The sequence below is a fragment of the Vicia villosa genome, linkage group LG4 (assembly GCF_029867415.1).
Source record: "Vicia villosa cultivar HV-30 ecotype Madison, WI linkage group LG4, Vvil1.0, whole genome shotgun sequence".
In the NCBI taxonomy this organism is placed as follows: Eukaryota; Viridiplantae; Streptophyta; class Magnoliopsida; order Fabales; family Fabaceae; genus Vicia; species Vicia villosa.
This window is the reverse complement of record NC_081183.1, coordinates 151,636,178-151,654,665: the sequence shown is the minus strand read 5'-3', so window position 1 is coordinate 151,654,665 and position 18,488 is coordinate 151,636,178. Positions and strand designations below refer to the sequence as shown.

Genomic DNA, 18,488 nt, shown 5'->3' with positions numbered 1-18,488 from the left:
GGTGTGGTCATCCACTGTAAAGGAGATGGCACCCTCCGATACTCCTCTGGTACCAAGTGACTCTACAAATCATCAATAATCACATCGAAATCTCTGTGGAGGAAGGTGGGATGAGCGGACTCTGAGGGGTGTCTCAGAATAATCTTCAGATAGCCAAACTGGCTTATCACTCGTTTTGGCAGATAAAGATACATAAGAGATAACCCACATGTCAATCATCTGGAGTATAAAGAAATGAGATTCAACAAATGCGTCTTGCAGTGACCATCGTATACGCAGAAGGAAATGTCATCTGGTATATGATGGTCAAGATGCACTCTGAATGGATTGACCGCATTATTCCCCGTGCACAAGAAAAATGTGGCAGCACATAGTCAATCTCATTGTAGGCAGACACAACTTCCCACCCGATGATGCGAGGGAAGTGGGAGATGATTTTTCCCTGATAATGGTTCAGATACAATATTAATAACAAGAGTAGCAAATGACTTATGAAAATATTAGTAACAGTAAATTACTGTAAGCATCATGCAACTCCCTGTTATCTGCTTTGTCTTCCATATAATACCGTTGCCCAACTTTGAATACAAGTAGACACTACTACAAATAATACATTACATGACAAAGATTTCACCCCAACCATTAAAATTCTGAGGTCAAATGATCTGGAACGCACTATTATTTATTTTAAAAAAAGATATCTAATACCCCAGTTTTGGCCAAAGTCGACATAAAATGTTGCTAAGTATTTGAGCTTTGATTCCCACCTCATGCAATTTTAAGTTTTATTTTGAACCAAAAAGGCGTCTATATTTGACAAATCATCTTATTCCTCGGGTTTTGTATAAAACCGAGGGTAAAAAAAATTCATGCCACGCAGCAAATGCAATTTATCTTTTTATTTGTAAATCAAATCATCTAATCCTTCGGTTTCTTAAATAACTGAGGGAATATATAATAAGATTTTACTATAAAAGCACTTGTTAATAAATTTCTACCATAACCTTAACTTATATGTAGCCGCTCCGCTCCAAACTCGTACTGTTTTTCTTGAACAAAATTTTTTTTCTCCCCTTGCAATATATCTCACATGTTGATGTTGTTGTTTTGGAATTACCTTTATATGTTGTTAATCAAAATCTGCTGAAGATATTTCCAACACTATATATCTTGTTCTCTTTCTTGTCAAAACATTTGCTCTAGAAACGCTCAAGAACTTGGGGAACAAATCTCTGGGATGAATTGCATGTGCAGAAAAAAATTCTCATATTTGGAACAAATAACTTATCAGAATTGGATAAGTTATGAAGTGTTTGTGAGGAACAATTGGTATACAACTAAATCTGGTATAAGAGCAAAGATTTGTTAAAACCTGGTTTTGTTGTATACATTGTATTTTAATATTTTGTGTAAATAGTGTAATTAAAAAAAATATAAATAGAAGTTTATTCACCTCGATTTTCAGCTGAAACTGAGGGGTATGTGGAAAGAAATATTTGTTGCCTTGATTTTTCTCATAACCTAGGGGATATTTAAGTGTGTTTATTGAGGATATTCATCGTCCTTAAACAAATCTTAGTTGTCCATTTAATGAGTCATTAAAGCTCTAGACACTGCCATTAGTGATCCGCGTAAACTCTAACAGATATCTATTATAAAAGCATTATGAATATAAAAAATTATTAATGAAATATATAACATGAAAACTTTGAACCGTAAAAAAGTTTGGTAAAGTTCTCTATTATGAACTGCAAGAGCAGAAATAAATTGGATTTAAGATTTGTGTTCTTCAATAATGATATAATTGTATATTTATTTTATTTAACTAACCATTTTTTTTGCTTTATATCACAAACAAATGAATACAAAAGCCATCTCGAATACATTGCACCCAATGTTTTCTCTTCTCCAAGATTTCAATGAAACGAGGATCCATCATTTGTTCTTACTGACAACAATGACGATAAATCAGATTCAAATTTTGTTATATATTTTTAATTTAATATTATGTGTAAACAATGTATTATTCTGAGCAAATAATAAATTTATTAATATTTTGTAGTTTGTAATAACTTTTTTTTTAAAATTAAATTTATCGTACCCCTCGATTTTATGCTCAAACCGAGAGGTATGATACGCTAATTTTAAAAATGATAAAATTGCAGATGATGGGATTCGAACTCATCTGCAGATAAATTTTCCCCTCAGTGTTTTAAAAACGGAGGGGTAAAGCAGCAACTTTTCATGACGCCCTTCGTTACCTCGCTTTTGTAGCCGAGGTTAAATGCATTTCGCGTCCGATGTGAAATGTGTTTTTTGTAGTAGTGAAACCAAATAGACGGCCCCTCAATTATACTCATGAATCACCATCAAGTTGATGAAGTACTGAAGGTAGACCACATCGACATAGGTTGCACTTTTGTCCTAAAAAATGGGAGTACCAACCAAGAACAAGAGGTAACACCTCAATGCACAAGTCCGATGGTAGTCAACCTGCAGATCATCACCTTCAGCATCCTTAGCCCACTACAAATGGTTTTTATAAAGCTCTTCCAAAAAAAACTAAATCTATCATGAGCACCTATGGTGCCAGCTATCTTATTTTCCACCTTAGTTGGGTCAGCCCCTAATTGGGTGGTCATCATTTCGACGGCTTCTTGTCAATCGAGCCTTCTATGGCCCAATAATCTCCCCTGATGCGAAGATACATGAGGCATGAGACGTCATTTAGGGCGATGGTTATCTCACCTATATGAAGGTGGAAAGATGACGTCTCAGAATTCCACCTCTCCGTAAATGTTGGTGGGTTTTCTAAAATTGCAGTTCGACGACGTTTTTTGCTAGCTATATAAGCCTCATCTTCTCTGATTCGAGTTTGTTGACATTTCTGATTCTTGAATCTCTGATTAGTTCCAGATCTATTGAGATTTGCAGGTTTCAAAATTTCGTTTATCTCTACTGCATCAAAGAATTTTGGGTTGTTCGGAATGACGATGGTTTGTGGATTCTAGCTCCGATTCGAGTTTACTGCCTTCGCAGTCTTAAATTCCGCTTTAGTCAATTGTGATTGATTTCAGACTGTTTGACCATAAATGATCGTGATTACTTATCGTAGTTTGTAAGTAAGTTATTGGTTAATGATGTCGTTATCGTGTTGGCGGTCGAGTTCATTTGTCGTTTTTCAAATTTGGGTTTAATCATATACAATATATATTTTTTTGTAATTTAATTTCGTGTCGTAAGTGGTTCGCTAGATTGTACACATAATTTATGTATGGAGGTCCGTCTCTAATTCATATTTGCTTTAATATTTAGGTTTATTAGATTAATCCTTATGTCTCCCAATCTCTTTTTTTTTTTTTTTTTTAAATTAATGAATTTCAAGTTGATTATTAAGAAAAAAAAAACTCTTTTATACATATTGTTTTACTTCTTCCTTTTTCAATTATATATATTTGACTTTAACTTTTTCTTACTAAGTTTTTTATTATTTTTATTTTGTTTACCTTTTTGTTGTACTTTCTGTGGATTTCCTAATTAAATGGTTTTTGCACAAAATTGATAGTGTGTTAAGCAACATTCAAAATTCCCAAACATATCACTGTTAATAAATTGCTAATTAAATTTTGACTGTGTGCCGCCGTCAAAATATAAATAAAAATAGTGTGCTATTTTAGTATCTTTCAATTAATTGCCAATTATATTACAATTAATAACTGAAAACCTTTTTTCAGTATGTTTCAATCATCATCTCTAAACATGTGATTTGTATTAACATATCGTACATATGCATCAAACTTTAATCAAGTAGAAAAGGCCATATTGGGTCTTTTAGCATGTACATAAGAATACCAAAGGATAAAATAATAAAGTATAAAAGTTATATATCAAACATAATTAAAATACTCCATTCATCTATAACAGAATATATACAAAAAAAAACTCATTTTTCTTATTATAATTTAAAGGAAAAAACAACAAATATGAATTAAAAGCTGAAAAGAGTTCCTAAAGGTCAAAAGGTAGAAACAGGTGTTACGAACCTACCCTTAAAAATTGAGCTCGATCCAACGGTTAACGAATTCAGAATTGACGATTTAGTGAGACTGGATGCAAAAAGCAGAAAAAAGTTTCTTTTCTCTTTTCTCTCTCTTTTGAATACCTATTTTTCTCTATATCTCTCTCAACCTTAAATTTACCATCTCCACTTAAATAAATGATACTAATAGGTTAATCATATTTGACCCTTTCTCCACATAGAAAGGGAGCCCAAACTCAACAAATCTCCATCTCACAACTATGTGGAAGTAATCGTCGAACCGACGATATCACAACAAGCTTCTCTCTTGATAACGCTTTAGTCATCATATCATAACCATTATAATCTTTATTAACTTTACCTAACTCCAACAACTTAGCATCAAAAACATCACGTATCCAATGATATCTCACATCAATGTGTTTGGACCTATTATGAAAAGTCAGATTCTTACCAAGATGAATAACACTTTGACTATCAAAAAATAACACACATTTGTCTTGAACAAAACCAAACTCCTGCAAAAATTTCTTCAACCACGGTAACTATTTGTATGATTTAGTAATGACAATGATTTCAACCTCTGTAGTAGACAATGCTACATATTTTTGCAATCTAGACTTCCAATCCATAACTCTCCTTGCAAATTTAATCATGTATCCCGAATTGGACTTTTTGGAATCAATTTCTCCAGCCATATCAGAGTTATAGTACCCCACTATAGTAGGCTTATCTCCTCTAAAGCAAAGCTCATACAAGTAGTATCGCGAAGATACCTTAAAATCTATTTTACAGCAGTCCAATGCTCTCTACCAAGATTTGAAAAATTAATATTGTATGTACCAACAACATGTGCAATATCTGGTATTGTACGCACCATTGCATATATCAAACTACCCACAACAGACGCATAGGGAACACATATCATATCAAATGTTTCATCTTCTCATGAAGGACTTTGATTAGAACTCAACTTGAAATGAGTAGCAATAGGAGTGCTTGCCGCCTTAGAACTTTCAATTTTGAATCTTGTGACATCCAAAGTTTCTTCTCCTTTCTGTCGCGCACCATTCTAATGCCAAGAATCTATTTAGTTGCTCCCATGTCTTTTATGGCAAATGACTCGCTCAACTACTTCTTTAACTTGTCAATGTTACAAATATTTTTTTCCCTACAATAAGCATATCATGAACATATAACAACAGGATAATGAATTCATCGTTAGAAAATTTTCTAACAAAGACGCGGTGATCTGAAGTAGTCTTATGATATCTTTGATCACACATAACAGACTCAAACTTCTTGTACCACTGCCTTGTAACTTGCTTCAACCCATATAAACTCTTTCTCAATTTACATGCATGATCTTCTTTTCCTTTAACATGAAAACCATTAGTTTATTTCATATATATCTCTTCCTCCAAATCACCATGAAGGAAATCTGTTTTCACATCCATTTTCTCAACCTGTAAATCAAGAGTAGCATTCAACATGGTTTTGATTGATGAGATATTTATAACAGGTGAGAAAATATCATTAAAATAAACACCCTTTCTTTGACGTAAATCTTTCACCACTAATCTGGCTTTATACCTTTGAGACTTAGAGTTGTTCTCATGTTTAACTCTATAAGTTCACCTGTTTTCCAAAGCCCTTTTGCCTTTAGGCAACTTCACTAAATCATAAGTGTGTCTCATCATGCATTGCATTCAATCACTTTCCATGGCCTCTTGAAGACACTTAGGTTATACCTTGTAAAAGGTTGTCTCTGCCTGTTAGATCTCCTAAGTTGAATTTGAGATGATTCATGAGCTTTACCAAGATTCTCATCATGTGACATATCGTTCTCCCATTCATCATCGTTAGTTGGAATATTTATCTCATCTCCAAGTTGTTGATCATCAACATAATCATATGGCTCACCATTTTGATCATCACCACTAATAGCATCCAGATTTTGACTAGGTAACCAAATTGAATCATTATTAAACAAAATGATATCTTTATTTAGTGTAGTCTTCTCTAACTTATCAATGTCTTCAATAGTTTGGTCTTTCATGAACACCACATCGCGATTTCAGATAAGCTTTTTCCCCATAATGATTAAACATCTAATTTTGTGATTTCTAGAAAATGGACAGGTACTCAACACCCTTTTTGTGATATCTTTACATTTTTTATATATTTGAAACTTTTATCTTCCCCATCCATGTGTTTTAATTTATTATTTTATTAACACTTTACATTTTAAGTCATTTACATTTTCAAATCAATAAATTTTAACTTTTTTGCTTTTACATTCATCTATCATTTTATCAATTTATTTAATTTTTCTCGTAAATGAACATTTAGAATCTTTTTAAGGTCAATTTCCACCTTAAATTTTGGATCAATTTTGGAAAATTTTCAAAACTATTATTCAAACACATAAGATATGGGTAATACTAATACATGTTTGAGTTTTCACAATTGCATTATTTAAATATTTATTTGTATTTCGAATTCAGTTACCTTTATTTAAACAAATATCTATAAATTAATTAAAGAAATGTTAACAACCCTTTTATACTCCCTCCGTTTTTTATTATAAGTCGTTTTAGAAAAAAAATTGTATTTTAATATAAGTCGCTTTACAATTCCAATGAATAATTAATGCTATCTTTTCTATTATATCCTTAAATATTTATTATTTTCTCTTCTTTCAATTATATAAATTTATCTTCCACATGTCATTAATGAAGGATAATTTTGTAAAAACCTTCATAATTTTTCATTTTCATACAACAATTATTATTTTTCTTAATCTGTGTGAAAAGTCTAAAACGACTTTGTCATACCCCAAATTTGTCCTACCCCTTTAACTTTCTAACTGGCTTAAGTTTCTCATTCATGTACATACCTCCACTAGGTCATCTAACACATCATGCATCATTAATCAATAAACTTGGCATCGAGATCAATGACTTGGGAGATTGGGGAGTCCCTATGGTTTTGAGGCTCTCATCTTCATTCAAAGTCGGCTCAATTGGCTTCTTCATCAATCATGGTTTATGGAATTGGGATTCTGTGTTATTAGGCATCATGGACCTGGTTCTTCATCAAAATACAAAGGCTATCTCTCGTTTCCATCATTTCAAGAGTTTCCTATCTTCATTGTGCATCTCAAAAAAGTGAATCAGGATTTGTAGCTTACGGTGAGGATGAATGTCATTTGTTAAGAAATATTTGTCAAAGCTATGGCATAGAACTTGAGGATTCGTTATAACGGATGCACCATTGTCCTTTAAGATGAATTTGTTTGAGTAAAGGGCATATCACTTAAGGTTTGAGAGTTGAAGACATATTTCCATTAAACTGGAGATAAAGACTCATTAGTGATTGCGAGATACCATGAATCCATAGTATTCAAGAGCAAATGATTACTCAAAAAATAAGTGGAAAGTTACATTTTAATATTCAATCCAATCCAAATGGTGAATTACAAGTTCAAATGGTGTATTACAAGCTCATTCAAATGGAAAATGATTCATAAAAGGGAATGATTCATAAAAGAGAGAGTCATTACAAGTTTCAACCATATTACATAAAAACTACACAAAGAGTCCAATATCCATTACAAAGAACCAAACTACAAAAAAGGATCTCATAAAAACATTCCCAATCCTACTCTACTGTTTCTACAATTTTGGAAAGAAAAAAAGAAATGATACATCACATGAGTACTTCTAAGCATATGGTCTATAAACTCCATTGTACAGGTACAAATCTCCAAACCTACTTCCATGGGCTCTGTTAGCTTTCAAGTAGAGAATAAATTATGCCCTGCAATTCAACACACCAAGTCTGCCAGGCCTGCATTAAAGAGAATAAAGAGCTGTCATTCAAAATCGATTCGGTATTACAGCCAAGAGCAAATCAAGTTAAACAAAAAAAGAAGAACATAACAGGTTTAAGCCTAACAGTCCCGCATCAGTCGAAGAACGAACCACAACATGTCATCATAGAATCAAGGCGTATTAAAGAATAAATTCACAGTTTCGACAGCATGCTACCAGCCCCTTAACATAACCAAGCTTCACTGAGTTCAATACAAAAAAGGGGTCCCATTACTTCAATTCAAACCAAAATCAGTTTACACTCCTAACAAAAACCAGTTAATTGATAAGTCATCACCTTTTAATCAATCAAAACTTACATCCATAACCAATACATACTTAACCACCAAAGTACTGTCATCATAGACCCATAAAACAACCCATTCATTCAAGTAGACTCACATCATACATAAGCAATCAGCACAAAAAAAAACAGTTACTAGTAAAACCCTTAACAAGTTTACCTTCATTCACACTCTTTAACAGAAAAAGAACATTCATAACAGAAACTAACTAAATCCATACCCATACAACTAACTCCTATGACAGTTATAACTACCCTCACAATCCGATAACTAACTTCACAAAAAAACCTAACTTTCCTAACAGTTTGTTACAAACTCAACCAATTCCCTAACTGATTTCAACAACCTAACTAACATCCTTGCTCCTAACTTCCTAACATCTCTAGCTCATTACAGTCCATAACAAACCAACTACTAACCACCTAATAGTTGCAATTACTAACTGAATCCTAACTGAATTTTCAACAGAAAAAGGAGAGGGAAACTGACCTGGGAAATCTATATAACAAACACCTCCACCATTTCAGACTCTCTCTCGATTCCCTCCTCATTCTCTCATCATCTTCACCACTCCTCTGCGAACTCATCACTCTCTCCACATTCTTCAATTCATCTTCTTCAATCTCCATTTTCTCACCTTCTTCACCTTCACTTAACTCTCTGAACAATTCACCATCTTCGATCTCAGAACTTCATCTTCATCTTCAATTCACCACCACAGCAGAAAATCTTCACTTCACACTACTCTATCTTCAAACACCACCACCTGCTCCATCATTCTCTTCCATCGCCACCTTCATAATCTTCATCATCCCCTAGACCTTCTTCTTCCTCCTCTCTGCATCATCTTCAACCTTCTGGATTCATCACCTTCAATCATATCATTCTTCAAACACAATCTTCAATCATTACCTGTTATCTCCAACAAACCAATAGTGATCTCTAATTCTTCAAGAAGCCTTCACGTTGTTTCTGCATCACGAAGAACAACAATACTACACTTCATCGATCGTCATCTTCTTTACAAACAACACTTCTCCGCCACGATTCGTCTGCATCGTATCAAAGTGCAGTCGGGCTCAGAAAGAAGAAGAGAAGAAACAGAGTTGAACGCAAGACATCAAAGAACTCATCGGACTTACAGTTGAACTAATCATCTTCCCCACGACGTCGAAGAAGCATCGAATTCGAATGGAACGCAAATAGAGAACGAAATCGGAATCGGAGATGACGGCTGGAACAAAGAGAGCGGAGACTGAGAAGGTATGAGCGGCGCTGTGTTCTTGGCGAGACGATATTGTTTCGTTTCATCGACTCACGGTGGAGATTCGATCGGAGAGGGTACGAGACGGCCGCCTCTATGCGTTTGTGAGAGAGAGAGAGTAACAGGAGGTGTCCTAATCGAAAGAAGAGAGTGGATAGAGGCCTTCTGATCCTTGATTCATGGCGGCACCGTGTTCAATCGGAGAAGATGATGTCGATCGCCGGAGGTTTGAAGACTCCGCTGCGCCGTTACGTGAGAGGAAGAGAGTCTGAGAACTCCAAAGGTCACACATTTTACCTAATTCCCTTTTCTTCTTTTTTATTTATTTATTTTATTTTAATTTAATTAAAAATCTGAAACAATTATAATCAATGGATCATCAGTAAACTTGGGCCAAACGGATTTCTGTCACACCCCTAATGGCCCGATACTTCTTTTTTGGCTGAAGAGAAAATCTGAAAATAAAAACTATCCTGGGCCACTGCTGTTTAGGCCTAGCGCCATTATTTGGCCTGCACACTGATTTCAACAATTCACCCCTAGGCCCATCATGCCATTTTTTGGACATAGAAAATCTGAAAACAAAACAAATAAATTGCTGGGTCATTTCTTTGGGCCAGGAGCTAGTTACTTTTTACACCATCATTTCTGACTTACACCCCCAGTTATCATCTTAGTTCTTAATAAAATTTAGTTTTTTAGTTTTAGTTCTTCAAGCTTTTAAACAATAAAATCAAACAGTTTGTTAGACTTAACTAGTATTTTTAGGAATTTGTCTTAGTACTAGATATCTCAATGATGATGAAAATCGATAAAAATACTAATTTTGCTTAGTAGGTTTTAGAGCAATTTTTGACATTAATTGATTAAATTTCCCACAAAAAGACTCATAAAATAGTAGTATTTTTTAGGTCAATTTTTGCACTAATGTTTGAATTGCTTTTGTATCATTTACATGTTAATTTTCGTATAATTGTTGTGATTTTGTTGCTTAGCTTTTGGCCATATTTTTGGCTTATTTTGTTAATACCATCTTAATGCTCCTTTTAGAATTTAGTCACCATGTTAACATTAGGATTTAGACTTGTATAGACAACTTAGACTAGAATTTAGAGATAGTTTCCTTCTTTCATTCTTTTCTTTTCAACTTTTAAAATACTTAATAAAATACCGACAAGGATCATACCGTTACTATATTTCATAGTAGGAAAGAAATGATTGGGGCGTAGGCCCCGATGTATGTTCTTTTCTACTTAGCGGAGAAGAAATGATTGAGGTGTGAAGCCTCGGTGTATTTCTTAACCGTTATTTAGAGAAACGATTGTGGCGTAGGCCTCGATGTGCATTCTCTAAATATTCATAAAAAACTTCTTTTTGTATCTCTTTTACTTAGCGGAAAAGAAATGATTGAGGTGTGAGGCCTCAATGTATTTCTTAAACGCTATTTAGAGAAACGATTGTGGCGTAGGCCTCGATGTGCATTCTCTAAATACTCAAAAAACAAAAACTCTTTTTGGTATGATCTAAGTCACAAACAAAATTCCCTTAAAAAACACCAACCAAAAACACTTAAAACACTAATAAATATTCAGATTTAAAACAAAGTGAGGAAGTGATGCGAAGCCTTGTAGTGGGTTTTCGTCATCATGGAATTACCCTAAAAGACACAAACCAATCTCTCTTTTTCTTCTTTTTAAGGGCATTGTTATCTCCGCTCTACTGCATCCTAGGCTGTCCCCTTATGCAAGAGCGCGAACGTTAACGCCGCCCAACTAAAAAACACAAAAACAAACAGAAAAACGTGAGCCGAACTACGGTCGCTCTGATTCCTGAAAAGGATACGTAGGCATTGGGTCGCGGGGCCTAAGCGAGCACACTTGTAAATAATTCCTTCTTTTCCCCGTGTTTCTTTTGCATTCATTCGCATGTAGACATAGACATAGTACACACCCTTTAGATAGAAACAAACATAGGTGGATACCATCGAGTACGATGGGCGCGAGGGGTGCTAATACCTTCCCCTTGCGTAACCGACTCCCGTACCTTGATTCTCTGGTCGCAAGACCCTGTTCCTTCCTTTGTTAGGTTTCCTGGTATTCCTTTCCCTTATGGGATAAATATATTGGTGGCGACTCTGTTCATTTTTCGCGAGTGTGCGACAGACTTATAATAAAAAACGGAGGGAGTAATAGTTTCTGAAGAATTTGATTTTAGTATTTTAAAAATTATATAATACAATAATATTAAGCTCTTAAACAATTGAATTATATCAAAATAGTAACTAAATTTCCTTTTTCCAAAAAATAAAAGTACGATAAACAAAGTTTTATGGTGAACTATATATGTAATTTATTTTTATTGATACTTTATAAACAAAAGATGAGATGAAACTTGAAAGCAACTTGTTCCACCGACTTAACGCGCACGATGAAAAATGAAAATATGGTCTGTTTGGGCACCACAAAACTACAAAACACAAGTGTTCAATTTTTTCGGCTACGTTTAATTCTTCTCTTCTTCTACTCAATCACAACATTGTGAAAGCAATAAGACGAAGGAAATACGTAAACCGCTCACCAAAACGTTTCTAAATATCGTTTCCAAGAAGTAACGCTATATAAATTCTTCTATTAAATTAGAAATTAATGTTCTTTTAACTTATAGATTATATGTTAATATTGAATAGTAATATTATTGATACGAATATTTGTATATATATTTTTTAAGTTATGTATAGATTGTCCTTTTAAAAGTTATATATAATTTATCCAAAATTTATAGAAATAATCACATGTAATCAAACATATTTTTTCTTACTAGAGATTTTATTTATACTTGTAATTTCTCAAGTAACAATTATAAAATATCATTAAAAAATTATTTAATTAATCAAGAGATTTTATATGCAAATATAAATAAATTAACAGAAATTTCGGAGTTTAATCTTTGACAATAATATATTATTTTTTATAAATTAACTGATATTTATAAATTAATAATTTTAAAGAAAAAAACAAAATTGAGTTAAACTATTTATTTTTTGACGAATTTTTGTTTGACGAGGTACTTTTAAAGATTAAAATAATTCACCATATATATATATATATATATATATATATATATATATATATATATATATATATATATATATTTCAGAGGTCGTCACTACAAAACATGCATACAACAACTCTCAAGTCATTACAGTTCTTCCAAACACCGTGACAACATCTTTAAACTAAGGCGTTGACATATTTATTTATTTATTTTTAATTAAAAATTATTAGGATATAATAACGATTGATGAACTCACCGTGGTGATACAATCAAGTTTTCATAGGTTTGAACCTTAGCTCCCTCAAATATTTTATTCCTTTAACGTAAAGACGCACCTTTTCTTTTTTTACCTTAAGTTTTCATTGCGGTTGTTTCTTGCAACTGTTGTGAAATACTTTTCATTTAATAAAAACATAATAGACAATTTATTTCGTTCATAACGAAAAAAAACACCCTAGCAAATGAGACGCGGCAATAGTAAGTTTTTTATCCTCTTCGACTTATGGTACATTACCATTATGTGTTTGTTGTTTATTTCTTATTCTCTCTCGCTGTGGTAATGATACCGCTTTTTGAAAATTCTTCGCTAAGGTTTCTTTTTTAACATAATAACATAATGACATCGAGATATGTATTAGGTTGTTCTTATGCAGATTTTGTAACAATAACTTTGTGAGTTGCAAACTCATTATAGGATTGTTTTAAGTTTTGGTGTTGTTAAAGGAAGAAAATGACAACAAACACTAAGAGACATAACATGCCAAGAGAATAAGGTATTCAGAATGTTTATGCTCTTATGAATCTATACTGATTATGTTTTAGATTTTGTGTATGAATCATTTTCTTTATTTTTGTTTTGTTGCAACTGTGTTTTGATTTTATTCAGATTTAGTAGCATAGGATGAAACCTGATAGATTAATCATATAAGAACCTTAATCATATAAGAAAGTCTTATATTAGATGTAACCTTAAGAAGATAAATAAGAAACCATAGAATAAAACCTTCATTAAATAAACTTACAAAAAAGTCTCTTTTTTTTAATAATCATATCTAAATTCTTTGGCTGAGAGAAAGTTTGACCAAGTATAATCCGCTTATTTATCTGATTCTCCCTTCACGCATGTCAAGTTTTCTTCTAATTATTGCTTCTTTAAATCTCCATGTTTTTTCTCTTCGAAGTTGAAAAGATCTTCTGGATGACTAACTACCTCAAGCTTTTGAATAATTACATCTCTTTGTCTTTTCAAATTTCTTTGTCCCTTCTTTGATATTCCTTCAACTCATTCTTATGCATAATTTGATGTAATGATGTGTACATTATAGGTTGTTTGGTTCCCAATGGAATCGTATCATTGATGTAATATAAACTCCAAAATATCGCTGTTGAGAATTGAACCTAAGACCTTTAGGTCTATTACAACAATTAGGTTAACTGACCATTGTGATATCGCGTGCGCTTTCCAGTATACAACAACGGTCCCAAGACCGTGATTGTAAGTAATGCATTTATAACAACACTCTACATAACAACGCCAGGACCTGGGTGATTATATATCTTTTTCAACCGTTCTTAAATGCATTTTTCGTAGTAGTGCAACCTTCAATTTCAAGCAATGGTTCTCGCAAACTTTTTCGTCTCTAAAATTGACCTCTCCTTCTAGTTTCCACTAACGAAAGCTTACGTGGCATGCTAAATGTATTTTTTTTATTTGATACGTAGGATTTTTATTAAACTAATTTTTTTATTTTATATTAAAGGCAAGTGTTAAATCCTAATTTCTTTTCATTCTTCTTTGCCTTCTTCAACCTACTTCTTCTTGGACAACTCCGACAACTCCACTTCAAATTCTTCCCTTTCTGTTCGCAGAACCCTAAATTTGTTTCATTCTTCTTCGTCTTCTTCAACTGCACTTCATTCATTTCAAAATCAGTATGTCATCTTCATTAAGGTGAAGCAAATCAGCATCGAATCATTCCACAAGTGTGAGCAACCGTCTAGGGAAAAGGTGTGGGTGTAATGCACATATCATATTATACCATTGCAAGAACAGATGTAATAAAGGAAGACTCTTATGGAGATGTCCATCTTTCAAAATGAGGAAACTTGCAATTTATTCATATGGGGATATTGCACAAGGAAATGATGTTTATGAAAGTGTGAAGAATGGAGCAAAAATGGGAGCAAGGTGGAGAAGATGCAAGTTGTTGAAAATTTGAAGGAGATGTATGAATTTTCAATGAAGAAGAACAAGAGATTGCAGATCAAGATGAAGTCAGAGGCATTTTCTGAATAGCTGAAGTCAATTTGTCTTGTATTTTCGTTTATGGTCAACATGTACTTGTTATTGAAGTGTAAATGTTGATGATTGTTGTTCTAAGTTTGTATTGATGTTTGTAATGTTGTTTAATTAATGTTGTTCTAAGTTTGTTCTTAGTTATGCAATGTCATTTAATTTTGTATGAATTATAACTTTGGCTTAATTGATTTTGTAAGTTTCACTTTATATGACCTATAATTTGGTTGAGTTATGTAAAGTACTATAACTCGGTATGACCTATAATTTGGTTTGTTACACAAGTGACCTATAATGCCATTTTCATGAATGTCTAACAACTCATCATTAATGCTTATGATGTGATTGCAAATATTACTTTTCCACCATTCAACTCAGTAGAATCTCCACTGAAGGTTGGAGGTTTAGAAGTATAGTTGTTCTTCCCAGCAACGCTATAACTATAATTCACAGCATAATTACTAGTACTAACACAAGATTCATCACCAGCATACATGTTTTTCTCTCAGGATCTTTTTTGTAACTCTGTTAAGTGTTTAGATTATAGACCTTTATCTGATGCCAACTAAAGGTGAGAAAAACATAAGATGGTTGAATTGTGTTAGTTTTTTCTTTCTTCTGTAAAACACTCTTATCAAGTTCTAAACGCAAGGTTTAGAATCTGATACAAAGTCAAATGTTTGTAGTAGATAAAAATAAGTTCAGAGGTATAGGGTAAACAAAAGAGATACACAAGCAGTTTTATCCTGGTTCCTCCCATAAAATAAGAGTAGCCCATTCCCCTTGTACTTCTAAGAGATTTCACTATAATCACTACTAATTACAATTGCCCAAGAACACAAGCAAACAACTTTCAATGCTCAAACACACAAGTGAGAGACTTCTAATGCTCAAGCATACAAGCAAGAGACTTCAGATGCTCAAGCACACAAGCAATAAACTTCTAATAATCTATCCTAATCAGATAAAGGACTATTTGTATATTAAACTTGATATACAATCATATGCGTAAACAGAATACGATTTCAAAAGACTCTTAAGACTTTTGAATTTCTAAGATATACAAATGATAAGAAATTCTAAGTTAAACTTGTACTTTTGATTTGACAGAGTAACAAATCTTTGAATTGTTAAGGATTAGTTATGTTTCTTCAAGTCTTCAGTTTCTTATATAGAGAGACAGATAAGATTCATTGAAGAAAAGAGCTAGCACAAGTGAGTCTTGGAGAAGTTTTATCATAGAGGTTTGAAATGGTTAATGTCGTTGAAAAGACATTTGAATTCCCTTTGCTACAAAAGGAATTATCCGTTACATCCTAGATGTTTGAGCAGATTTTACTTAGAAATGCACATGATTTGAAGAAGACTGACCTCTGAATCTGATCGTAACCTATCAGAGTCTTTTTGATCCTTGTGTTGTCGTGCTTCAAAGTCTGAGTCTTTTGAGTTTGGATCTTCAGAGGTTGGCTTTCTTCAGAGTCTGTTCTTCAAAAGCTGGCCTCCTTCAGAGTCCGAGTCTTCAGAGTATAACATTTAGCGGTTAACTTTCTTCAGATCCTGGTCTTCAAAAGTTGACCTCATTCAGAGTCTGAGTCTTCCGAGTCTAATTCTCAGGTTCAAATCCTTTAAATTCCGAATCTTTTAGATTCTCTTTAAATGTTCATTATCAGTATTCGTATTAAGTTTGTATTAGAAATTTTAGTCTATACTCTTGCACACTATAACATTTACTAGTATACCCAATTGTTCTTTAAATACTTTGTTATCATACATTTTTTTAGAGATATGGTACAAACCAATTTTGTTCTAATAGAGGCAGTTGATTGATCGTTGCTTGAGTTGCGGCAGCAGAACCAAGTTCTCGAGTTGTGGGGGATTGAGTACCCTTGGATCCAGTCATTATCGAGAAGTGTAGAAATTAGAGATTCGAAAAAACTAGGGATCGGTGATAACTGTGGATATGAACTTCTGATACGATGGAGAGGGGACTGACCTGCAAAGTTATCACTCCAACACTCAAGTCGGTATGCGAGAAAAAAGAATGAATTGAAATTGAATATGAAATTGACTACATGAACTGCGCACTTTTTATATATAGTGGAGATGAAATAACCACATGTTATTCGTTAGTTGTGAATCGCGGAGAGCCGTTCGATGTATCTGAAGTTCGAATCCTCTGCACTTATCCGTTGATTGAATTTCATGTGCTGAGAAAGCTTTAGAAGAATTCTATTTTTTTTAAAATAGTCGACCGAAAATCAATATGATCGGTTAAATTTTGAATTACAAGTACAGAAAGCAAAAATTATAATAGAATATAAATATTGGATGATAAAGAAATATTAAACTACCTTTACTAACATGCAATAAATATTTGATAGCATAACAATAATATTATCCAGTTCATGTCAACAATAATCATCTGTTAACTTTGAAAATAAATTTGTTTGTAACTTAAAAGAAAATATATAAAAAATCCTTATCCAGAAGAAAGTGCATGGTCTGATTCTGATCCAAGTCATGCATAGAAGAGAAACCGAAAAGCAGCAGAGGAAGAATCAAAAAAGAAAAAGATCATAAAACATGGACCAATGAAATGAATTGCGAAGACACCACAGTCACAGCACGCACACCGCACGTAGTTTTGATTATGAATATGAGTCAGCACACACACAGCATTGGTCCATATGTGATGTTGATCCACAACCTATCATTGAATTTGTGAATCAAAACAAAGTTATGAGTAAGTGAGAAGGTGTGTGTCCCCTTTGCTTCCACGCAGAATCTACCCCACTTCCAATCATCCTTATGCCACTTGCAATATATACAGACAAATTGAACTAGAATAATAGTATAGCATTAATTAATTAATCAACAGTAGTATAGAGTAGTAACGTACATCATGCATTCAGTGACTCATTTTGGATAATGTGTTTCATGGTTTTGGATTGGAATCTAACTTTATGTCGGGTCCAAGGAACATCATCATGGATTAATTACCTTATTATTTTAGTTTTTTATTGTGCATTGTAACATTACTCTATACTAAGTATTCAAAACTCGTGCCTTAAAAAATATGAAAAAAAAAAAGAGCATAAATTTAAATTATTAAAATATTTTTGTCAATATTTTAATGTTTCTGAATTATATCAAATATATATTATAAAGTTGGATATATGAAAAATACTATAATATTGGTGACTCAAGTATTAGTGATTAATTTCACATCTAATATCAATAAATTAAATATAATAATTATAAAAAAACTATTCAATTATTTAACATCTTAAAATTTTGAATAGATACAATTTTTTATTTTTAATTAAATATGAAAATTTATGTCGTTATACTATTACAATACAACAATACCCTGCATATGTTTAAGGATTTAAGTGGATCACAAAAAAATTAATTAAACCGACGATTTAAATCAAACTAAATTTAAAAAGTTAATTTTTTTTGTTTGGTTTAAAAATCGAACCAAACTAATAGAAAATTGATGTGGCTTAGTTCAGTTCTTAGTTTTAGTTTATTGTGAAATCGATGTCGAGAACAAAGTAAAATTGTGAAGTTCTTGATCAAATAAGAAACCTTGTAATACAGGAAAAGAGAGAAGGGAGAATAAGAGAGAGAAACAAAGTTGGTTATGACAGTT

At 32.7% G+C, this 18,488-nt stretch overlaps 1 long non-coding RNA gene across 1 annotated transcript; it reads right to left on the bottom strand.

The window, feature by feature from the left end:
* Window positions 1-7,564: 7,564 nt before the first annotated feature.
* On the bottom strand, window positions 7,565-9,794 carry LOC131595529 (uncharacterized). Its single transcript, XR_009281915.1, has 2 exons — window positions 8,709-9,794; window positions 7,565-7,891 (listed from the first exon to the last, which is right to left on the bottom strand). It is a non-coding gene; the product is annotated as an uncharacterized LOC131595529 (long non-coding RNA).
* Between the last annotated feature and the right edge of the window lie 8,694 nt (window positions 9,795-18,488).